The sequence below is a fragment of the Thunnus thynnus genome, chromosome 20, assembly GCF_963924715.1.
Source record: "Thunnus thynnus chromosome 20, fThuThy2.1, whole genome shotgun sequence".
Lineage (NCBI taxonomy): Eukaryota > Metazoa > Chordata > Actinopteri > Scombriformes > Scombridae > Thunnus > Thunnus thynnus.
In genome coordinates, this window is record NC_089536.1 from 11780460 (window position 1) to 11806134 (window position 25675).

General features: G+C 40.2%; 1 protein-coding gene across 2 annotated transcripts in view; it reads left to right on the forward strand.

Annotated features, from left to right (window-relative positions):
* The first annotated feature begins 23375 nt into the window (after positions 1-23375).
* LOC137171502 (zinc finger MIZ domain-containing protein 1-like) overlaps positions 23376-25675 on the forward strand; it is a 117408-nt gene continuing 115108 nt past the window's right edge. Inside the window, exon 1 of one of the 2 annotated variants that reach the window (XM_067575455.1) lies at positions 23376-23612. The gene's annotated coding sequence lies outside the window, so the exon portion shown is untranslated. The remainder of the gene's footprint in view (positions 23613-25675) is intronic. The other variant, XM_067575456.1, reaches the window with a different exon arrangement.

Consider the following 25675-nt stretch of genomic DNA (forward strand, 5'->3'; position numbering starts at 1 on the left):
AAAGAATGTTAATGAAACACATTCCTGCCGGTTTCTCATGGAAACCAGCTTGGATTTAGGGATAAGGAGGTGGAGAGAAATGGGGTCCCCCCTCCCTGTGTACCCCTCCTAAGGAAAAAAAAAAAGCTGACAAGAAGCAGGAGGGAATCATTCTTCTAGGGGAAAAAGGGAAGGAAAATTGTGTGGGATGAGAGTATATTGAGACAATGTCAATATGTGACATAGTGGGTTCCCACAGGTCCACCCCTGCATTTTATTGGGTGTAAGAAGAAAAAAAGAAAAAGAAATGGTATTAAAGGATAGGTCCACAATCTTTATGTCCCTTTAAAAACAATAGTCAGGTGCCCAAATGAACATTGAAACAGGTTTTGCTTGCTATAATTACTCTACACTGTTCATACTGGCCATTAAGAGATCCCTTCATACTGCACTTCCAACGTAAGTGATGGGGGGAGAAATCCACAGTCCTTATTTTGGGCACGATATCTTTGAATGTTTTCTTTTTAGAGCCAAAGTCCCTATTTTTATTTCTATCTTTCCCGTGCTGCTTAATAGGGAACATTGTCCAGGGAAACACAAAGAGAGAGTTTTATACTAAAAAAGACTAACTTTGGCTGTTATCCACTTGATTTGACTCAGACTGCTGAAGCCTCATATTAAAACACAAATGTGTCCATGTGGTCCACCAAAGGAGAGTTAGCACAGAGCTAATTTGTTCCTGCGTCAGTCAAAATTATAGCAAAACACCCACCGACTGATGTACAACAATAAACAGTCAGTCAATTTTGCATTTGATATGTGTATAAAAATGTTTAAATACACATTTGCATGGGTTTTGAGTGAGAGAGACATTGCTTTTTATGTGTTACGTACAGATTCCGCTTATTGAACCTTAAATCCTTGATCTGCAAGAATTAACGCTTTTTGCATGTTAAAATAAGTCCTTCATAGTGTTTGCTACCCCTGTTTTACCTCTCTAACGCTATCTCCAAGGAGCCATATTCTTTCTCATAGTCTTTATCAATTATTCAAACACCTACCATAAGTTGTTACCCATCAGATGGTCCACAGTTTCACATAAATGGATGAAATCACCAACTGTCTGTAGCACTTTTGTATTCCTATAAATGACCACAAAATTGGAGCTAAAAAGCTAACAGATAGACTTTTTAGGGAGATGTTTATAGTAGATTGTGATACAGTGTCATCGTTAAAAGCCAAGCAAATTGATGCCTTGGCTTACATGAAAAAGAGCAGTTCTGAAACGTCTGTGCATATTTGTGCTACCATTCTCTGTGTGTTTATATCTGTCAGACCTGAACGAATAAGGTTGTGGTGATGACTCATATTACCTGAAAGTGAAAAACGATGTGAAACATAGCAGATGAATGTGTGAGTTAAGCTTTTGCAACCTTTACTTCATCCAAGGATTGTTGGTTAAGCACTGGAGCGGCGATGTGTTAGGTACTTTGCTCAAGGGCACTTCAACCCTTGTTGTTTATCCACTGGCCCCTGCACAGAAACTGTGAGGATCTCCTTCAGATAAATTCAACTCATCTCTGTGTAGTCAAGTGTGGAAAAAGAACAGAGAACAAAATGTTTGTCTGCTCATTTGTGTAATTATTAGTTTGCATTGACTAAGAATGATATTACCTCCAGTTAAAACTCTATCCGTATCCATCTTGACTTGGAAACCTAACCCCAACCTTATTCCCATTTATGGCCATGTCATTCCTGTTGAGGATTCGAATGTTCCACTCACTTTTGGGCTTCAGTCCTTCTGTCATTGAGGTGTTTTTCTGTTATTGATGTTTGGCTAACCTTGTGTCCTTTACGACCTTGTGGTGTTGGGTGAGTTTTAGCTTTTAATGGGGTTCAACATGGCATCTATCTTGAGTGACATGTGCTTTTCTTTTGACTCCCTATTCCGAACTGCCCTGAGGATGTCTGAAAGCAGAGGGAAGTCACCAAGAATCTTTATCCTAATCGTAAACCAAACAAGTGGTTGGAAGGTCAATACAGTTGAATTGATCATAAGATATATCTTATAGGTAGATACGAAAAGACTCACCATTCATATTTACATCACATGACTTTTGTGACTAACCCAGCCTTAGCTTTACAAAGCTTTATAGCGTCTTTCAGCTCAATGATTTGGTTTTACAGCCTGCAACTTTACTGTTTTGTTTCAGTCTCATCACTCTCATCAGTGTTGTTTCCAGCAGCAGCAGGAAGCTGTTTTCATAAGAAAGCTCTAAAAGTTCACTGTATCCTTCCTGCCCAGCACCAACCGGGAAACAGACAAAGTTAGCGACTAGCTGGTGACCTAAGTGGAGCATTTAGCAGCTGAAGAGCAAGATATTTTCCTCAGTAGTCGGTGGAGACAAAATAAGAGTTAATGAATGCTAATGTTCCTCCGTATCTACTGGATGAGTAAATAGGCAACTGTTGTGAAAATAAATAGAACATAGTAATGTAACAGTGGATCAATTTGAATGAACCAACTGAGAGTGCATAGCTGATTTATATTACAGTAAATTTATCTACTATAGGTGCTGCATGTCAAAGTCCAGGCTGACAATCTTGCTGCTTCTGCCATCTGAGACATATTATGACGAGAGTAACAAGTTAATTACTATCTGGACAGCAGAGATACTGTATCAGAGACTTCCTTCATGTACAGTATGTGAACTGCAGCGCCCCTCTTAATTAGAAAAGAATTAATTATTCTGAGTTTGCATAAGAGAGAATCTTTTCAGTCATTAAATATTATTAGTCATGCAATTTAAGTTGTGCCTCCGAGCCAAAGTCTGATTTTTATGGAGACCTCTCTCTCTCACACACACACACACACACACATGCACGCATGCATGCATGCACGTACGCACACACACACACACACAAACACACACACACACACACACACACACACACTGTCTTTCTATCTAATATCTGCTTGTGGACACTTAGGGAAGTGACACGCGCTTATAGGCAGATGCTATAACTTTGGAGGAACATGCTGTTTTTTAATTAGTTTAATCAAATATCACTTCTTTACTATGTAAGTCTTAATTTTGATTTATTTGCATGAGCAAGACTGTGTAGACCTTCTTCACACATAGTTTATATATATATTTATATGACTGAATAATGGCAATGGTATTTGCATTAAGCTGCTCTGTATTCATTTTGCTGATTGCAGAAGAAGTGTGTTTTCATTACAGACAATCACAGAGGCTCCTATCCAATGCAAATGAGACACTTTGCCAATTAACGAATAATGCTATTGGTTAAAATCAGGCTCAACATCACCACTGACAAAATGTTACACCAGGATTATTGAGCTTGTCTGATTATTTTCTTTCCATCTCACTGACCTTTTCTCTGTGCTGAATATACAGTTAACCTATAATGTGCTGCTGTAGTACTTTAACACATCAATCATGTGATCATTTACACACTGTGTCCAGATCATAATTCTATTTACCAGGGGCACTGTAATGCTATATTGATTGCCAAACCATTAGCATTTATACAACCATCAACAGTAAAAAGTAGTTCTCCTTCTGCTCCCTGCCTCACTCTACCATTTGGTAGCAGCTATAAATGGGCATGTTATTGAAAATTCCTTTTTCCTTTCAGTGCAGAGGGGGGAAGAGGCCGACCAGATCTCTATTAGCAGACTGGGATTTTCTCCCATGTGTCACGGTGAGTGTAATTGCAATGTCACACTTCAAGGACTTCATGTGGGTGGACGGGTGGTCTACCACAAGAGAGAGGACTGTAGTCAAAATACCAATTAATGAAGGCCAGAGAAATATGACCTGGACTGCTTCAGGTCCATACCTACCAATGGCTGAGCCTGTCGATTGAAATTGTATCCCATCAGCCCTTGGTCGTGGGTCAGCGCTCAGTGTCAGTGCTGGCAGATTACACTTTCCTCTTGCTGGATCATGGCTCATGCCCTTGAGCACATCCAGGAGTTCATCCTGTACTTACTTCATGGTGATGAATTCACAACTTTAGAGAGAAAATGAACTCCAGCTCTTCAGAAATTCTTTGTAATATTATCATGCAAACCACCAAGTCGAGCCGTACTTCAACATTTTTTACTGTTACTGGGGTCAATCAAGGAAATACAATCCTCTTCAGCTATTCTGTTCAGCTCTGTGTAGAGGTACAAGCAAACCACTTAAACTGAGGGTACAGTTGTGATGGTCAGCTGCAGCATTGTGTTGCTGCTGTAGCCCTGGGCTGCTGACTGTGGCGTAGTCTTGGAGTATCTGGCTCACATGTGTGAGCCCTGAGGGATGGCACATCCCAACCCTGGTGAGCATACAACCCACTGCTGCCAGAATTAATTACCACAGCGGGCTTTAACCTTGCCTTGCCTGCTCCGGCCCAGCATCATTTGGAGATAAGTCGCCATTTGCATGTGGCGCCAAGTGAACCTCAGATATGGAGTGTGCGTCATGTAAATGGACAGGCAGCGCCTGCTGTCTGTTCACTGTGTGGATTCATTGCCATGCAACAGATCCTTGTAAATAAAAACACAGAGCCAAGGAAGCATCCTAGTGTTTGTTTTTAAATAACAATGAATTAAATTATTACGAGTGTGAGACAGGGATTCTACACAGTGAGATTTATCACTCACCTCAGCAGCTCTACTAATTTTTTTAACCCCTATTTTAGGTCATTGTTTTGGTTTTACAGCACATTGTATGGCTCAGTCTATCTGAACCTTGTTTCCAGAAGTAGTAAGCAGTGGTTTTCAGCAAACAAGCTCTTATGAACCCTTTGTACACTACCTGTTCAACATTAAACAGTAGACAAAGTCAATAACTAACAGGTGATGAAAGTGCAAGATCAAGCAACTGAGGAGATATTTTTCTTAGGGAATGGTGGAGACCAAAAAGGAGATAAAAAGTTGGACTTGCATTCATAAGGTGGAGAGAAACACAGCTCCAAACCAATGATAATGTTGCTACATGTCTGCCAGATGTGTAAACAGGCAACTGTTGAAAAATGAAGTATAAAAAATACTATAAGCACATGAGCTGTGGCTCAGCTGGTTGTGAAGTTCCTTTGCCCCCTAGTGGACAGAAATTAATTAATGCAGCTTTAAAGTGACAATGAATAGAAAAGTTCTTCTTCATTAGGTTTTTTTTTTTGTTGCAATTTTTCACTGTCCTTGCTGACTAACATTATTTCAAAATAATCAATTTGTTTAAAGTATTTTCCTGTAAAATCCTCACAGAATATTACTTTTATTACTTTTTATTACTTTTTTTCTTTTGTAGCCCAGGTCAAACCCTTAAAATTGTCACACTAATCATCCAATTTATTATCCAATTATTTAACATTAGACAAATTGTTCATTTAGCGCTCATTGGAGTGACTCACTATGGAACTGAGGTGAAAATACATTTGTTGACAAAGAGTCTGGTTTCTGTTTCTGACAGCTGGCTCTCATTTTGACATGAAATCAGATCCTCCTCAGGGTCCACTGTGAGGACTCTTTGCACTGCCCAGTTATCAAAACACAGCATGGAATCCACTTAAGCCTCGTCACTGGCTACGTTTCAAGACACCACATCTAAAATAAAGAGACAGAAAATACATAAATGAAGAGAGGTGGTGAAACCATTTGCACTGTAGCCTACAAGAGTAATTATAAAGGTTAGAAAGGAAATGAATGATGAAAGGTGAGGCAATAGTTTGAGTTTAATAAACTCTTTTAAAATATCGTTTACATTGTTTGGCTCAATTTGAAGCTCAATAAATGATGTGATGGTGCTTCGTTGACATCGTATGAGCTCTAATTTTATTTGTGTTGTCATGATAATAATCATGTGCAAATACACTTAGCTACATACATCTCCCCTGAGATCGGGATAATTATTATATGAGAAGCAAACTCCACATTTCCTGAGCAAACAAGGTTACTGATTCTATAATGCTCAGGATTTCTCTACACAAATCCACATATCCAGGTCGTGGCTGCGACTCACAAGAATGCACCATCCGATGATTATGTCTAATTAAGTTAAATGTCACTTACAGGCAATGTGGAGTGTTCCCACCCCTCACACACACACATACACACTGCTGAAGTGACTGCACCAGTGTGGCTGTAGCATCTGCCATTAGCGACCAGAGAGAGTCTTTAATGACACTGTAACAAAGAGAATTTCACTTCATCATACCAAAAATTAAAGAAGTCTGTCTCTGCTTTGAGAGATGTTGAATATTTCATGACACCACAGGCTGACCTTGGGTCATGCTGTGTAGAGGCCAAGATACTCAGACCTATGAATGATGCATCGACAACAGCAATAACTGTATATGACACTAAGGGGCCTCTGGATTCGAATTTGCGCATGGAGCGTTTGTGAGAAAGCAGCAGGGATGTTTCTTTGGAGCTTGGCGATGAAGAATATCTGTGATTGGATGATTCATTACAGTCAGTGACAGTCTGAGTGTGTGGGATGAGACCTGGTGCTATCTTTACCCTTCCCTCCACCTCTGCCCATCTCTCACTCTCCTCTATTTATGGAGCACTGCGGTGTATATGGCTGTTCAGTGCTGGACTGCATCCCATGGGGGACACTTCTCGATCTGAGCAACCCGCACCTTTTCTGTAGAAAAGCAGCAGGAACGACGGATTCCAGGAGAAGGGGATATGGCCTTTTTGCCCCCCCTCCACCCGCATTCGTGGAAAATGACTACAAATAGGCTACTCAACCCACATGTACAACATACATTCAAATGTGCACACAGAGTGTAAGATGCCGCCCAACTCCTTGCGTCTTTGTTTTCTTCGCCTACTGGAAAGCTGTGCAGCCATGAGACAAATTGCTGCGTGGCATTAGCACTACAGTGAAGGATGAAAGTGCACCGAGCAAGGCAAACAAGCATCCCATTACAACCGCCACTTAGCAACAAACACATCTATTACAGCGGCTGAGCAAGGCCGGTGGTGAGCCTGCACACACCTCCAACAAGCTGCTATCCAGGGCAATGAGATTCAGGATGCACAACGCTGGGAATTTCAACGAGAATGAGAAAAAAGAAAACAAATGGCCCCCTACTTTCTCTCCCCACTGAGGAATCAAGGGCCATAGCTACTGTTTACATACTTGAAGAGAGAGTCTCTTCATCAGATGATGTTTTATGATTTTTTTGTTGCCCTGCTGAGACTCGGAGCGTTCCCTTTTCCACCATCATTTTTTACTACAGACATGAGCATGACATCACTTCCACAGAGAGACGGGCTGCTCATTTCATTGGTTCCACTGTATCATAGTGATGAATGGAGAGCTTAATACACTGACCTGATACAGCTAACCTTCTGCTTTTCTCTTTGTATTCGCTACTGATATTTTTTCCTCCTTGTTTCTACCCACAGGTTCATCCCTAGGGCAGCACCTTACACTCTGATGTGTGTCATATCAATTCTCAGACAAAAATGCATAATTCCCTCCTTTTTTTTAAACCACACTAATTACTGTGGTGCAAATCCTGACTGCTGTTGTCATGGTAATTGCCTTTCGGGGGTTATGGCGCCACTAAAGCTCAAGTGACTGAGAGTGAGAGAAAATGAGAGGAAGTTAAGAGAAGATTGCAAAGGAGACACACATTGCTCATTGTGTGCCAACATATTTCATGTTTCATCTTGTTTCATGGCGTGTACTATTGGCAGTTTACCTTGACTCAAAATGATCTGACCACGGCACTGCTCCGCGTCAATGCCAGAAAATGAATTTGATGTGGGTGAGTGGGGATAAGTGTTCTTTCAGCACCGAGCAGAGTGCCAAGAAGTCCCAGAGCAGAGACCCGCTCCCCACCGTTTATCCACTGCATTAAATGAATGTGTTGGGTTCAAGGAGGGGTCAGGGAAATATAGGGGACAACATATGTCAAACAATACATATAGGAAGAGAAAAGTAGGATCTTAAAAAGCCTTTTATCATTTGGCAAACAGGGCTCCTGGCGGAGGAAAAAAAAAGAGAAAATCCTCGTGGATTGAGGTGCTTGATCATCATTATGGAACAACAAGAGGCACCTCTGACAGTTGGCACTGACATAATGCTGAAATGAGGATGGTTTAGCTTCTCCAAGGTCTTGAGGTTTGGAGCATCGTTGTGTGTATGTGTATGTGTGTGTCTATGTTTGTGTGTGTGTGTGTGTGTGTGTGTGTGTGTTTGCGTGTGCCCTGGTTGTCGCAGTGCCCTTAGGATGTCCTTGTGTAGTGTCAAGTGTCCTGATGGACCCCATGCAAGCATGATTGGCTTTCTGCTGTTCACTGTTGTTATTTAGACACTTCATCATAATATCTCTGCTAATATCACTTTAATTAACTGCTGTTGCCTCAGTTCTTCTTATGCTCTCTAAGTTTTGTTTTATGTGTAGGTTTGGTTTGGTAAAGTCATAAAATACAAACATTCAAAAAATATACACAACATAATACAAAAAGCACACACATACAAATCAAACAACAAAGTTAAATAGAGCATGAGATATAGATATATACAAAAATAAATAAGAAAACAAACAAGAATATAATATAACATAAAATAATGAATTTTAAATAGTAAGAAACACATAAAAAAAGATGTTATGTATAAAACTGAAGCATGACACTAAGCAAAACATCGCTATAGCCATGTGGATCATTTTTGTTTTATTTGTCCAGGTGTTGACACATCTGTCTCTGAGATTTCTGTCTCTACCTCAATACAATAGCGGTGAAGGTTTTTTTAAATGCTTTAAAGTTACAACACAAAATAAGGACATGAAAAATCAGATGAAATTATAAAAATTGTCAATATCTCCAGTAATATTAGAATCACGCAATAAGAATCTAATATTACTACTGTTAGCTCATTTTTGAACAAGTGCTCGGCATATTTGTGAGTTTTTAGTGTCACTTGGAAATATGTATTGTCATATTGGTTCATTAGTGATGAAGCTTTGCAGCCAATCATAAAAATGAAGTTTAATTTCATGAAAGTCTTAAGGGTTATAACTTTAAATCAGAGTGCACTGAGCTCTCTCAGTCACTCAATAATCCTCAAACCTCACAGTTTTTTATAAGGACTATTTCTTCAATGGAAAGCAGTTCTATTCTAACCTGATGTGCCAGATAGTTTGTTACACAGAAGTGATCTTGTGATGTCGTGATCTCGCAAATCCAGCTGCCTCCATTCACCTCCATTGTAGATACCACTAGAGGTGATGTAATCTGGGTAAACCAGCCCTTTATCCATTGTCTTTATATATTTAGTATTGACGTACGGAAGAGCTGAAAGAGAATATTTTCCATATTGCTCACTGAAAGACAGTACAAAAAAAAAACATCCCTTACAGCTGAATTCTAACTTGTCCACATGACAGTAATAGCTGCATTTTGCTACACATACACACACCAAACAGAGGCTAATTCAATGTTCCAGCTCCTGTTTGTTTAGTCATGGACAAACAGAAGGCTGTGCCAGCAGCTTATTGGTTTGGGATTTATTTCACTGAGTTTGAAAGGAATTGTCAAGAATTTATTTACAAATCAATTCTACACACAGGAGATCTACTTCATGATAATACACACACAGAGCAGTCTAATGCTGTTTAATCCTTCATGACTGCTGCAACTTCTGCAGAATGATTTCAATCGTTTCATGCCAGATGCTGTTAGGATGTAACAATGTGTTATTTGAAACTGTGTTCATCTTGTCAATAACTTGCTTTGTAATTTGTGACCTAGTGTTGAAATATTTATGAATATTTAAGTCATTTAGTGCATTGTATGTAGTTTTAAATCCTTAAGTAATCATCAGATTTGGAGAATGATCTTTGAGGTGAAATTGTTACAAAGCACATATAATCCCCCATGATTAAGTGCTTAAACAGAAAATTGTATTATATACTGTGGCATTAACATATTATCTTCAGCTCTATGCAAATCACTGCAATACACTGAGACCCAAAACATAACTGTACCTTTAGTTAAATATGATAATGTAGTGAAGACTTTATTCTTTAAAAAAAAAAGAGAAGATAACCAGAGTCTGAGCTGAAAAAACATATCATATTAAAGAGTTCTGTAGACACAACTATGGATCAACATTTAGAGCTGTAGACAGACTATATTTCTATTCTTTACTTTATATTTTACTTTCTGTTTTGTGTTTTTCTTGTTGTGAGATTTATTTTAATGTTTTTTTTTGTTTTTTTTACTTTTTATTGGTCAATAATAAGTCAATAATTATTTATTATCTGACAGTTTAATATATTTAATTAATTACACTACATTTGAAGACTTATAGTAGCTTTGATATCTGCTGTCTGAGTGTTGATTGACAGTTCACTCATCTGCTGCTCTTCCCACCTCCTGGACTCGCGCTGACCTGGACTATTGTCACAATATTTCAGTAAGCTTAATGTTACTTGATTATGACGCCTGCCCAGTTAGTACAATTTAGCTGAAGTAGCTAACATTAGCCCAAATGTGCACATCTCTGTGTTCCCAGTGAGCTAGCGTATCAGATCGAGGTAGCAGGGCGTGTTTCCAGAGCGTGAAAGGCAACACCCCACACTCCTTATTATTTGGAAAGTCTTGGCTCCAAACAGAAAAGATCACGCCGACCACAGGCAGCAACTCTGGGCTTCAAACCGGCTCCAATGCAAACCAAAGGGTGATGTCACACCTTGCTACATCTTTTATAGACTTTTACAGTCTATGGGTGTGACCAAGTCCCATGACTTCCCTTATAGACTTGATAACCTATTTTTAAGCGATGTTTAAAATAACAAAGCATAAAGACTAAACACAACACAGTCTAGAAACGTACAAACTCATACATCATATGTGAGACATACTGTAATCATACATGTATATAGCACTTACCACTGCACCTATTATCTTATTTAGATGGATTCTACTGTAGGTAATATTTGTCAAAACAGAATAATCACCACTGTCACTCCACTGAGATGTGAAATTCTGTAACTGCATTCAGCCCTCCTGAATGTTTTGACAATGTGTTAGAAATAGAGGCCAAGAGGAGTTTCAGCCCTCACAACTGCTGGAGCTATCGCTCACTCCATGTTTTTCAGATTAATTCAAAGCATCCCACTGCCTGAGAAATGACAACACTGCAGAGACAGCCTGGAGTTACACTTTGATGGACACGGTGGTCTATCTCTGCCGTTGACTTCAGTGAAATTGTGACCCCCTGGTCATTTTGGCGGGGCCTTATCAGCGCTGGCCAAATGCAGGGGAGTCTGATGGAAGGACTAAGGAGATGATTTGTGGACAGTCTAGCACACTAATGGTGCTAACGCTGCATGCTCTCCACATTGTGGCTGCAGAATACATCGTGGAAATGGGATGGAGAAACCACATCCATTTTGATCAGGCCAAAATAGGAAACATGAAAGATAGCATCACTGACCAGAAATCCCTACAGTGGATAGTGAGGACAGCTGAGAGGATCATCAGAGCCTCCCTCACACCAGTAACAGAACTCTAACACACACATCGTACCCGCTCCTCCCATGAACTATTCACCCGCCTGCTGTCTGGCAGAAGATACTGGAGCATCCGGGTCACGACTACCAAACTCTGCAACAGCGCATCATAGTCTTCATGTTTATGCACAGATTTGTTCAGTTTATGTCCTACTATATATCGTATTTTATGTCTTGACCTGGTTGAATCATGTATGCTCTGATGAAGATCTGATAGACCAAAAGCTCAAAAGTAAAGTGAATACTGCATAAATCTAAGTGTGCGGAAATCTATCTCATCAAGTTTGGACTCATTGATTTTTCCAGCACCTTACAAGGACTTAGCCAGGTGGAGCGGTGGTCATCCTGCATTATGTCTTATCCTGTCTATCTGTTTAACTGTTGCACCATACTGTGGGCTCCTGCATGGGAAATGATATTACATCCCAAATGTATACTTGTATACGGATGGGTTGACAATAAAGACAGTCTGAGTCTGAATCTAAATCCTCCTGAATATTTGAATGATTCCTCTGCTGTTATACTCACTCACTTAAGACGAAACAAATCATTAGCACACAGTTTTACTGTTGGAAAACAGGATTTCAGGGCTACCACAAAGATAAATGTCAGCTTAAAGTTTATACAGTACAGTGCAACCTTTTAGTCCGTGATCCTACTGAGCAGAGAAAATCCACTGGGTGCAACCTTTAGAAGCAGGGATCCTCGGCCCTACCTAACTCCTCGAATCAGTGGCAGAAAATCTATATCCTCTTAAAGAGGAGGAGTCACATCAGATAATAGATATATGAAATCCATCTTGTTTCTGAACTCTGTCCTTTGTAGGAAACAGATCAATCAGAAAGCCTCTCTTTGAATTGCCCACACTGACACAAAAATCAGTAAAAAAAAAAAAGTTGATTTTAGGACACAGGGTGAAGGTACATACTACAGCAACATCAGTAGAGATGAGGTGGAACTAGTCAAGAGGCAAGAGATTGAGAGAATAAACATTACAGAGGATCTGATATGAAATTAAAAAACAAAAAAGTCTGCAATACAATACCTCTTAAAGCGTAGGATGTGCATGTTTTAACTGTCCATGTTTATTCACCCCATGCAGCTAATGCTGATGATACTCACGCAGTTCAACACATTCACACCTGGAACCTGCCTAGTGCATCCTGTCTGATCTGAAAGCCACTGGTGTTGGAGCAGCTGGGGGTCAAGGGCACCTAATTGGTGAGGGAGGTGCAGGAGCTTCTGTTTCACCGCCTACCCGGGGATTGAACCGGTGACCTTCAGCCTGTTTCTCTAACCTTCAGGCCTCCATTTCCTATCTGCCGTTTATGTGACAGTGTGTGTGTCAGAACTCACCAGGGACACCAGCTCTTTCTGTTATTTTCCTCCTGTTTAAGGTGGTGCAAATAGTTTTGATTTTGTAGACAGTCTAAAGTATCCTGAGCAGCCTGATCACAAACTGGCACTCGTAAGGCCCGGGATTGTGAGTCTCTGCAGCTGAGAACATCATCAGCACCTCACTACCCACCATTAGTGACACTGAAACAAGGCGCCCACAGACGAGTTTAAGGACAACAACCAGCCCACTGCCTGTTCACCCTGCTGCCATCTGCAAAGTGATACATAAGTATCTGCGGCTGTTGTGAGACTCCTAAACTCCATTTGAAATCCTTCACATCACCATAAAAGAGGACTCGAACAGCACTCCTCTCACCTACTTCAGCTCTGGCCAACATGCTGCACCACAAATACTGAACTCTCTGGGTATTTACTTCACTTGCCGCCCTTTTACTTCACTTTGAAATCATGAATAAACACTGAGCCCTGTTATGCAGTGCAATATCTTTTACCAGCATATGGCTGATGTTGCAGAACTCCTTCAGTTTGTATTTTGACAGTTGCAGCTACATTGTTGTCAAATATTCATTTATATTAATAGAGTAGCTTGATTTTTTTAAACTGTGTCTTTTACTGTTTTACTGCTATACTATGTTTGTAACCCTTCCTCTCATTATTTTTTCCCTGAAATACAGTACTACACAGTAGCATATGTGAGGGCTACAACTGCATTTTGCTGCTCCATGCTGTACTGTTTATATGATAATAAAGCTGCCCTTGACCTTGATGTTGAAAGCGTTTGGCCTGAAAAAAACAGTGGAGGTAATACAGCAAGGAAGAGCTCTCTGCACTCACTGAAAATAGTGGTATGGATAAAGCTATAAACACAAATTATATCTAAACTACACATTATTATAGCTGTAGTGTTCAAACAGAATTACTGATATTCTTCACTGTAAATCTATATCAATCTAGCCATAAAATCTCTCTCAGTAGTGAAAAAAGTTGTTTATTTTTGATTTGCCTTGTAAATGTAATCAAATTATATTCATTCAGATGTAACCATGGCAAACTCCCTGTATTCAAACACAACATTTATTGTGAGACTGTTCTTCTATCCAGTCCTTATCCAACTTCAATGCTGAAGAACCGTTGACACCTCCAACGGGATCTAAAAAGTGCCCCCAAGATAAAGTGTGTCAGCTAAAAATATTCTTACATTTCTAAAAGGAGTCATGTACATACGTGGGAGAGTGATTTCATTTTCTGCATGCATGTTTGTAAGAGGAGTCGACAGAGCTATGCAGACAAGTGCCTGAGCGCCTGGTTGCTCTCTCTTTCGACATGTCAGGTGCCATGTTTACGCAACCTGTTGCCCAGCAACCCCTGCCAAACACATTGGTGGATGAGGGAAGCAGCAGAAGTATATGTTGTCATGTGGGTGTCTGTACAAGTGTGTGTCTGCATGAGAGGATCTGTGTGTCTGCAAACAGATACTGCTGCTGCCCTCCATTGGGCAAATAAGACAATTTTGAAGTTACTGGGAGTAAAATTTCTCCTCTTTTGGTAGATGCTAACCACCTCCCTTCACTTCCAGCCCCTGTACCTTAAGCTAACATGTCCCAGACCAGTTTGTCCACTGAAAGCACAGGGATGAAATTTATATCAACCCTCATAAGAGGACTGCCAAATTGTCAGAGTAACCAATTGTTATGGGATGAGGAATTGCAACCCCTGACACTACTCATTACTGAAAAAAGTAATCACATTCCCTTAACACTGACAGTAGAGGTATTCAGACTTGCAGTCAGTCTGCACATTCTGCACATCACCTCACCCTTGTTACACAAGTGTCATCAAACCAATCTTAATCTTACTGGTGTGAGTGTAAACATGAGATCATTAGTGTACATATCCTGATGGTGCACCACTGCTTACAGTAAGAGATTCAGACAGAATTAAATCAGATTTTTTCACCTGTATGTAAAACACAACTATTGCATCTTCCACTTCTAGTCATATTTAGTTTTTTGCTGCTATATTTTTGCTTTACTCTGGATATCTGTCCAAACTCTGATGCCACAACAATGTCCAGCAGCTACAGTGGAATTTCTGAAACATCAGAGGCAAAAGCAGCTTTTAGTGCAAATTCCTTGGAAAAGCGCAAGAGCTCCTTTCTGTACTCACCAATTTGCACCGACAGTAACACAAGAGATATAAGAGGCAGTGACACCAGGTTCTCAGTGCGCCATAATGTAATGCAGCCACAAGATGTGTTGCATTTTCAGAAAGGGGCACAGCACTCGCTTTTTTTCCTCTAATGGAAAAGCTCTCGCTCTGCTATCAATATTGTTCCATCACCTACAAGCAAGACCTGCAGCAAGTTCACAAGTTCACACCTGCTCTATGGGTTTTTTTTTTTTAAGTTACTCTGTGAAAAATAAAAAAAAAAATCACTGATGGTGGATGTAGACAGAGACACTGCAAGAAAAATAAATCCTGGAAGGCCTGATGATTTATAACAGGTTGTATTTTTACTTTTGAATTATACTGTAGATGTACGCTATCTTAGATCATGTATGTCGATATGTTGATTCCTGTCGTGGAATCGCATTATCATAAGAGGGAATCACTCAGCTAAGCTCCTTTGATGAAAAATAACTGAAGAGATTCAACCTGACCTTAAAAAACATGTGACATTTCCCAGCTGAGGAGCTGGAACCCATCCTCTAAGATAAGGAGAGCATCTTACTTAAATGTCACAGCGTGGACTGACTAGCTCTGATATTGTTGAGGAACTACTGCCTTGCTGAGATGCTTTTTGTTTTTTTTGGTATATCAGTTCGTATGAAGCTTCCAATGCAATTTGCTATGGCATCTCATTAAACCCTATAATGTCTTGCTGATAATTAAACATTCACATTTAGGAGAAAATGACTCTGCAGAGTACATCACAAGCCTGGGATTCTGACAAACACAGTATGCTTTGACTATAATTGACTTTTCACTCTGCCCTGGAGTTACAGGAGAATAATGGGGCTGGAAATAGCTAGTTAACCTCCTGTCAGGTAATACATAAAAGGAAAACAAAAGTCTTCACTGCACTGCAATATACCTAAACCTTTCCCTCTGAGAGGAACAGTGAGATGTCAAGGTGAGGATTGTTACACTAAGTGATTTTATTAAGTGGAACACCCACGGTGAGCTCAATCTGCCACTCAGGGACTGTTTGACGCAAATTATACATAATTCCCCGTGCATGACAAAACATCTATAATCCACATATATAGTATGGCTCAGTAACATTGCACTGGTTTATAAAGAAAACAAATAACTGAAGGGCACCCTTAAATAACAAATATTACTCTGTGATCATTATTAAGTACAACCTAAAACAAGTAGTTGATTACTCAACAAGTCATTCAATAAAAATTATTAAATGAATAATCACTTGAATAATTTATTAAGCAAAAATACCAGACATTGTGTTGTTCAATATTACACTATATTATGTTTAATTATTGTTGAGTATGAGCTGAAATGATCAGTCAATTGATCAGTTAGTCACTTGGAACTTAGAAAATTAATCAACAATTTTGAGAAAATATTAATCATCTAGGTAATTTACAATGCAAAAATGCTATACATTCTGCTGTTGTTCTTTGTTTTATTTTATATTATATTATATACACTATTCAGTAGGATGATGTCATCAGGGTAATTCATAGCAAAAAGCTTTACAAACTGCACTTAGCTGGACAGTACTTACTGTAAGTAATCTATACTAAGATGTTTAGCAGATTCACCATCTTAGTTTCGAGTGCTAGCATGCTAATATTTGCTAATTAGCACTAAATACAAAGTAGAGCTGAGGCTGATGGGAATTTCATTAGTTTTTAGGCATTTGGTCATAAATAAAAATTCAAATTTTGATGCTAGATGAAAAGTCAGGGGATCAGCAAAGGCATTGAGACTGCTCCCCAAGAAAAACAACACAATACAATATAGTAATGCCAGTCACCCAAAAACGACAAATATCTACATTTGAGTGACAGATGCCATCTGGCAGCCATAGTAATTATGACTGGGAGCAGTGCCACAGTTATGATGATGTATATATATGTCGACAATTTTCATCATTTAGAGGAGGTGGGAGGGGGGGGTGAGAGGCTATAACCCAACGGTAGACTTTGCCACAGGAGACCGCTGTTTGTTTCCTGTTTCCAACCGCAAGTGTCACATTTCCAACCGCTTACTGTCTTCCATCATTTGAACCAAAACCATGATCTTTCCATAAACCTAACAGAGTTGTTTTTTTGTGCCTAAACCTAACCAGACCTTAACCATGGTGTTGTCATGTCATAAAACATAATAATTTTTGAACAGTGATTTGTAGCGGTTTTGGAAAGCACAGACAAATGATGTTCTCCTGCTGATTACTGCCGATAGGGGCGCCAGATTTTAAAATGCTACTATGTATCATTGAGTGCATGTGGTCAAACAATGTATTTGGTTGTTTAATCTGGAGGACTTGAGGTATGAAAATTCATCCTGACGGGTGCATGAATGTCTGCACGAAATTTCATGGCAATCCATCAGTTATTGAGACAAATGTCAACCTCATGGTGGCACGAGAGGAAAAGTCAAGGGATCACAAAAGTTGTTAGGATTCATCCTCTGGGAACCACAACATCTGTACAAAAAAATTGTGCCAATCCATTAAGTACATATGTTGATATCTTAGTCTCAGCCAAAGTGGAGGACCGACCAACCGACCGACTGACACATGTGCCATCCATATAGCTGTGCCACTAGCATGAATAATACTCATTAGCTTAGACAAGCATTATTCTATGGGACTATAGTCAGTGTTATCTTTGCTGTATGTCAGTGTTGCACTGATCATGTTATTCCTCTCAGTTGGTAGTAAAGGATACATGTTGTCAACCCTCTCGCCTCTTTCCCTCTCTGCACTGTCTCCCTCTGTCTCTCCCACATCTTCATTGTCCATGGCCTAAGGGAACAGTTGGCTTTCTGAATGCTCTTCCCCCTTTGTGAGCACACATTGATTGGCTCTCTAGTCCCCCAAAAGCAAAGCAGCATGGGGTGCCGGCAGCCCCACACTGTAGAGACTTTTTGTTTATTTTTGTTTTTTTTATCTTAGAGTAAAACAAGGGGAGCATATCGTCAGGAGGCTTCACCACAACCTGTCTCGGTATGTCTCTTCTCTTTCTGTTTGTCTCTCCTGCTGTAATGAGAATCAATGGGGTTTAAACACATTTCCCTGCCTTTTTGTCAAATAGAGAGCAATAGTTGTCCCCCTGTTTACAGAAGCCTCTCCTCCTCCTTCTCCTCCTCATTGCCCTACTGATTCCCTCCATCCTTTGCAATCCTATTTGCTGACCAGACTCCCCTGTATAGTCTGCAATACTGTCAGCAGGTCACACACAATCCCATAACACAACAGACCCCCAATAACAGAGTTGTTTGGGGAAAGACGCACAGAGAGCTAAGAGGCTTGGTAAAGTGAAAGCACAGAATTCATTGACAGTCTCCAGCTATAATTTAACTCACATTTTTATGTCTCAGCAAAGAAATTGAGGTAAAATATACCAATACAGCTCTTGACCATCGTAGTAAGTAGACTCTAGGGAACGTATGATTCCAACACTATCTCTCTTTTTCCGCTTTTCGGACATACCACCGCAGCAGTATGAGCTCTCTGTCCACAGCAGAGCAAAGTGTGCACTGTGAACACATTTTGACTGGAAGACAGCCAGTGGTTGGTTGGTTGCGGAGGATGTGGGCTGGTCTCTGGAGCCTGGTGGTTGTTCATTCATAAACCAGGTGGGAACTGTAAATGAAAACACAGACATTTCATTGCCTAAATTTTCAAAGATCACATTGTACTGTTGTTATGTAAGGAGAAAAGGGACATGTGGGGTGAGAGTCAAGCATCGACGATGTGTTTTGTAATTCTCTAAGAGTGTGTGTCTACAAGTGGTAAAGAAGGACAAAAAGAAAACCATCAATGAGGCCATGTAAGAATATTTATGTGATTTAAATTTGGTTCATGAAATGTTGATCTAACTCATTCGGATTTAACTCAAAATCTGGCAAGATCGTTGACTCCCTGCTGCTGATTTTGTCATCTTCATTCAACATAATGTGAAAACTAGAATGAGTGGGAACTAATGTGCCCCTTACAGTCCGTTCATCTTCATAGAAGCCATGTGACCAAGAACTTCTGTTGAGACAGAATCAGGAAGCTGGGATTAGTTTGTTATAAGTACAAGACAATATGAGGTTTTATAGGTCGTTATACCAGGTGTGCGACAAAGAAATCCCTCAAATGAAATGTAACAGACCATGGACAAATAGAAGTTTCATTCATTCATTATAATCCTATCACCCAGTATTCTTTGGGAGGCGCACTCACATCTTTGGTTAGTTAGTTAGGATATGTTACATCTTGGTTGCAAGTTTAATAAAATACATGATGCAATAACTCTGTTGCAGATAAGAGGTTGCTTTGCTATTAACCTTGTAAACAGTGCTTATAAACCTAATTTTGTATGAACAAAACAGTTTGAACAAGTAACAGACTGAATATACCAAGAATCAGCAGTCACATAAAGGGGACATGTCATGCTTTTTTTTCTAACTTGACAACAAGCTGATGTTAGCCCGTTGCACTCGCCCATATGTACTGTAGCCTCTGTTGCTAAGGTTGTTGCTAAGGTTTTTTCATGTGTTGTTTGCATTGTCCACTCTCATATTTATTTCAGATCAGATTTTCAACTTGAACATGTACGGAAGTTGACATTTCGAGCAAAGAATGAGAAAAAGTAGTGAAATCCTACTACCATAGTTTGTTTCATGATTTGTTGACGTGGCTCCTGGAGCTGGTGGATGTCTCCCGAAGGTCAGCTTCCTGAGGCTGGCCAATCAGAACAGAGTTGGCTCCTCGGGAAGGGGGCCTTAAAGAGACAGGAGTGGAAATGGCCTGTTTCAGACAGAGGGTGAACTGAGGGGCTGCATAAAGGGTCAGTATGAGTTAAATAAAGAGTTTTTTGAAATGTAAATCATGCAAAGATATTCCAGCAGAGCCGTAGAATATAAATAGACTTGTAAAATCTGCATGATAGGACCTCTTTAAACCTACATTCCTTTTTTGGCCACTTGGGGGTGACACAAAAAGCTGTATTATCACCTTGTTGAGTTATTCTGGCTAATGAGTTAGCTAACAGTAGCCTATTTACACTTTTAACAGACACCAAGTAGCATTAGCATTTTCTTTGAGTCATGTTTGTGTCTATCTGGCTAATGTAAGTGCAATAATCATACCCTTTATAGTTTTGTTTTGCTTTCTACCAACTCCTGAGGGAAATACAGTATCTAGCTGCTGAAAGGTTCACTATGTTCACCAGCTAGTCGCTAACTTTGTCTGTCTGCCGTTTGGTCCTGGGCAGGTAGTGTAAAGTGGGTTTACTGGAGCTTCTTCAGTGAAAACAGCTAGCTAGTTACAATTTTATGTTATAGTCTATGTTGTTTTTGTATCATATTCATGTTTCATATTACTGAAAGTCATTATACACTAAGCACAAAAAAAAAGAAAACAGTTAGCTGCCCACTGCATCTGGAAATGATGCTGGTAAGAGCAGTAAGAACCAAAACAGTAAAGTTGTGACTGTAAAACCAAAACAATGAGCAAAAAGACACTAAAACACTCAAGAGGGGAACTGCAGAGTCAGGTGATAATTCTCTGTGAGTTCATCAAAACAAGCAACACCTTTTTCATATTTATCTTTTTAATTGTTGTCAGAAAAATATTGATGACTGCAGCTTTTAATCATCTAACTGATTCATAATCTCTACTTGTACTTTCTATAGCACTTCTTTGAGGGTTAAAGCCTTTTGGTCTCCAATCTACTGTGATGGACAGGAAAAAGGAAACAAGAACAAATTAAAGTCAACACGAGAAGAATACAAACGCTCCACTCAGAAAAAGCCCAGCAATCAAACCTGTGTACTTGCTGCGAGGTGACAATGTTAACCACCAGACCAGCATATCCCTGGCAGTAAAGCATGTCGGATAAATCTGATGTCACACTTGGTCTTCACTGGAGCCTGCTGATGTACTGCACTGCAACATGTTGAACATCTGTGCACACACAAGTTTTGAAGCATTTCACTAACAGACCATTTTTGACTCAGTCTCCTTGACCCAGTTGTGATAAGGAAAATTCCCCTCTATATTTGGATCAGTGTCTTGTGCTGGCATACATCACAGACGACATCATCATCTTGAGGGAGAAGGTGTCACAACAGTGTGATCACAGGTCTAAAAAGGTCAATCCTTTTCAAACCATTGCAGTGGAGTACAGGGAAGATTTTATATTATGATGCTCAATTATTCTGGACAAAAATATGAGAGTGTTAACTGTCATCTTATTCATATCATTAGCCAAAACATGCATCACATACCTACATATTGATGGAGTGTAGCTATACTGACCCTGAACTTTTAACTGTTGTAACTTTGATGGTTTAAACATTTAACCATACAAGAATAAAATAGTTCTCCCAGCTGAGGGTGTCAAGCTTAAGTAGCCTGAGAGAAATCAGTGAATGAGTAACTAGCTCTTTAATGGCCGACAATTTAGTAATTCCTACCTTTGTGACAGCACTAAATGGCTGCTTTACTGCATTTACAATTTGCTGTATGGAATGAAAATATATCTAAATTACTCCATCTTCCACTGCATGCCTTCATTTGGAGTATATGAATAACTAAAACTAAAAAAGTACATTTTTTATGATTAGAAGCCGAGTGTTGTATAAAAGAACTCTAAAATAACTTGCGCTGGCTTTAATTAGACCAAATCCTTAGTGATTTAGATATACTGTAAATGCAGTTTTTTGTGTTTCCCAATTTGTTCTTTGTTTCCAACTATCTTTAAATACTACCTTTTTGTATAGATGTCAGCTGTTTGCATTGCACCTTACTAGAATCTCCTATTGAACATTACAGGGCTTTATTGCAATTAACGGCTCGATAAAATTGATTGGGTGTTTTGGTATCCTGGAATCCAAACTTAGGTCCTGCATCCTGATACAATTACTGTGCATCATGATTGCCTAAAATTTTCCAACCTCCGTTAGAGGGAAATGTTCACATTAGCCAATTCAGGGATGGCTTACAAGCTTGGAACAGGCTGAAATCAATGCTTCCTGTCACCTTTTAGCAGGACAAATGGCGCCTATTGTTCCAGTATAGACAGCTGGGGTAGATGCACAGGCCAGCAAGCAGAGGCTCCACAGGACTCCAAACACACCAGCAGAGTGTATCACTTGTGTAGTGACTTCTACTATAAATGTATAAAACCCTCTGAGAGTGAAAACTTCACTGTGACCCTGAACACATCTCACAACTCTGAGGAGTCAATCACAGCACACAGGGTGATGTATTTCTAACTTTTGACAAGGGGTGTCTCCAAAGAGGCCACAGTGGCAGCATCAGGTCAGTGTGTGTGTATGTGTGTGTGTGTGTGTTTGTGTGCGTGCGCGTGTGGTGGACAGGAGTCTGGATGCTGCTTGGCACAGTCATGGCTCCTTGACGTCAGCGCTCAGCCCAGCCTGCTGCTGCTTCTGCTGCTGCTGCTGCTGCTGCTGATGCCGCTGCTGCTCTCAAACATGTCTTTGTTATTCAGAGCCTTCCATCAGAGAGCGGCGACCTGCAAAACACGGAGGGTGGTGTCAGCTCCGAGGCGGATCGCCGGAGCGCAGCGCGCGCGTGTGCGAGTGCCCTCGTGTGAGCGCGTGCGTTTGTTGTTGTTTGTTGTCAGATATATTAATAAATTCAGATAATAAATTACAATAACATATTGTCATCACAGTGTTAATTTTAATGACGATTTATGATTTTCATTTTGTTAATATAAACATTACATATTTTTAATTAATTGTTTAATAAATTTTAATTTTCTTTTATTGTAATCGTTTTATTTATCATTTTTATTGTTTAATAAATGATTTTTTTATTACTATTATTTACTGTATATTATATTTTTGACGTATTTGAGTGTTTTTTTAATGTATTATAACTACTCTAGGTACTAGTATTAAGTTGCAATATCACTGTAAATAATAGCCTACTAATAATAATAGTCATAATAAGCCTACTGTAAATAATGTTTGATACCATAATAATAATAATAAATTTTAAATTACAATAAAGGACCTTTATATGTTGTTATTTTCACTGGATCAATCACGATAGAGGCTACATACAAAAAAAAACAAAACAAAACAAAACACAGCTTCCGTTTTAATGTGTGTAACTATTTGTTTATACTGTATATTTCCGTTTCCTAAAACCCCGTGTATCCCCACACTGCGGTAGATGTGGTGGGTCCACCGTCAGTGAGCGGGTCGCCCCAGCCGCAGATGCAGTCAATGTACCAGATGGCTGCTGAGCGACAGTCCGGCTCCGCTCCCGGCTCTCTCCTCCTGATGGCGTCTCCGTGTAAAATCCGCGACACATTTTGTCAGCAGCCACCGAGCATGGGTCCCTTTGGTAATAGAATAGCCAATGTAATTTGACACTCCAACTTACTGCGCTCTCCCCGACTCTATTCAGTTACTCACCCACTGACGTTGAGCCCATTCTCAGTGGCCGTGAGGGGGGAAGATATTTAAAAACAAGAGCCGAAAATTACCGAGGACTTTCTCCGCTTAATAACCCGGTGAGTAGCAGCAAACTTAACGTTGCTTGTTTCCAGTGTGGCGCTGCGAGGCTCTTGTCTCGGGAAAGGTTTTGTTTCCACTTTGGCTCAGATTGTTTCTCAACAATAGAGTGACCACTTGAACTGGCACTGAGGAGCACGTCGGAGGCTGTAATAATAAACCACAGCTTTTTATTTACTATCACGCCGCTCTGTGCCGTCGGGATTGAACCGGCGGGCTGTTAAGCAGGTTGTGTATTTCGTTAGTAACAGATGCCGCGTTGATCTCTAAGCGTTGGGGCTTGGAGGCTACATTGTAGCAGCCTGTATGCATTTTGCTTGCAGAATGAATCACGCCGCGGTGCGTGTGTCTGTGTGAGCGTGTGTGTGTGTGCAACATTTAGAGGTCTTGCTTTTTTTTTTACCTTTTGCCTCTGATTTGCAAAGACCACATGGTTTGTCTAATCTGGGTTTAATGGTGCTGTAGAATTGTAGGTGCAAGCTGCAGGATAACTGGATAAGGCAAGACAGCGGTCACTGCAGTGCGCGGATTGTTCATTAAATGTCATTTTTAAATGTTTATATGTGAGCTTTGTGAGCAGCAGCACATGTGTATAGCATTAGATATGAATGCATACAGTGTAGTCTATATGCCACAGCCTGGAGTTGTCTCACTGCTGTAGGTCATTACTGCTTCATGAGGGTTTAACAAGTTGACTCCCCAAATTCCTGCTGTCTGAATATGGAACCAGTTGGGATTGGAGGGGCCTCTGATATATAGCTGCTTTTCACTTGCTGTACATCTGTCCAGGAAGCAAAAAGCATGGCCAAGTGGAAAAAAGTGAGGCAGACATTGCTCCCAGATCTGCTTCCTAACCATTGTCATTGAGAGAGAGAGAGAGAGAGAGAGAGTGTGTGTGTGTTTCTTTCATTTTCACATGCAACCTTTTTCTGTTTCTTGGAGAATCAAGCAAGAAAGCAAGCAAACAGACACACGTGCAGATGTTTCGTCTCTTGTTTTGGTGAGATGTCCAGGAGACCTCTTCCTGTTTTTGTTATGTTGCTGAAAAGTTCATTCTCCTCTTGTCTGCTTTTAGCCGCTGCAGCATCCAAACGTCTCCTGCACAGCACAGCCGGGTGTTTGGACCCGGCTGCTGAGGGTCGTGTAAAACTTCTGCGGTGACACCAGTTATTGAGCAGCCTCAGTTGCTTGTTTACATTTCTGCCATGCAACCCGAGGGTCTGGTTGGGTTTAATAGCTGCTGCCTGCAGCCTTCTGAACTGACAGACTTCTCAACCTGTAATCTCCGATGGTTGTAAAACTTTACAGTTTCGATGCAGGACGGGAAACAATGTCAAACTAGAAAGCTGCCATCTTTATGCACCTGGTCTTTTGATTGCTCTTTGCTCAAATCCCTGCGTGACTCTTCAATCTGCATGCACCACAAGCACACGATGGCACGTGTGATTAAGCGCTGATTGAGCTCTGGTTGTGCACGGGAAACTTCCAACTTCCAGTCGCTTCATAGATTAGGGTGGTGTCAGACAGAGGAGGAGGTTTTCTGTCCCATCCTCTCCCTCCCAGTCACCCCACCTCTGTGGGGCCCCAGGTTGGGCTCCTGAATAACCATGGGGCAGACCCCACCAGGCTGACCTTCTTCTATTCAAGTTGAGGATGTTGAAACACCAGCCGTCAAACAAAAGACACATTGAAAAAGAGATCTGCAACCCAGCACGTGTGTCTGGGCGCTGAAGTAGACCATTTATTAACTCTGAGTTTCCTTCTGGCCAATGAAAAGTGTCAGCATAAAGCGAGGCAGAATAAAACAGTAAAAAGACATTCAGCTGCTTCTAACACAGATTAGCAAACAAAACCTAAAAATAAAGTGATTTTTTTTTTCATTCAGAAAAAGTAAACTTTTTATTTTTTAAATTAAATCTCACACGTTTGAGGTAGAAAACAAATCTCTTTTTTTTTTTCTTTCTTTTTTTTTTTCCTGCCTGGACTGCAGCCAGCTCGCGGTCTGTGTGTGGCACTGTGGATTGACAATGGCAACACGTTTTCAGGGCTGGGTGGGAGTTTT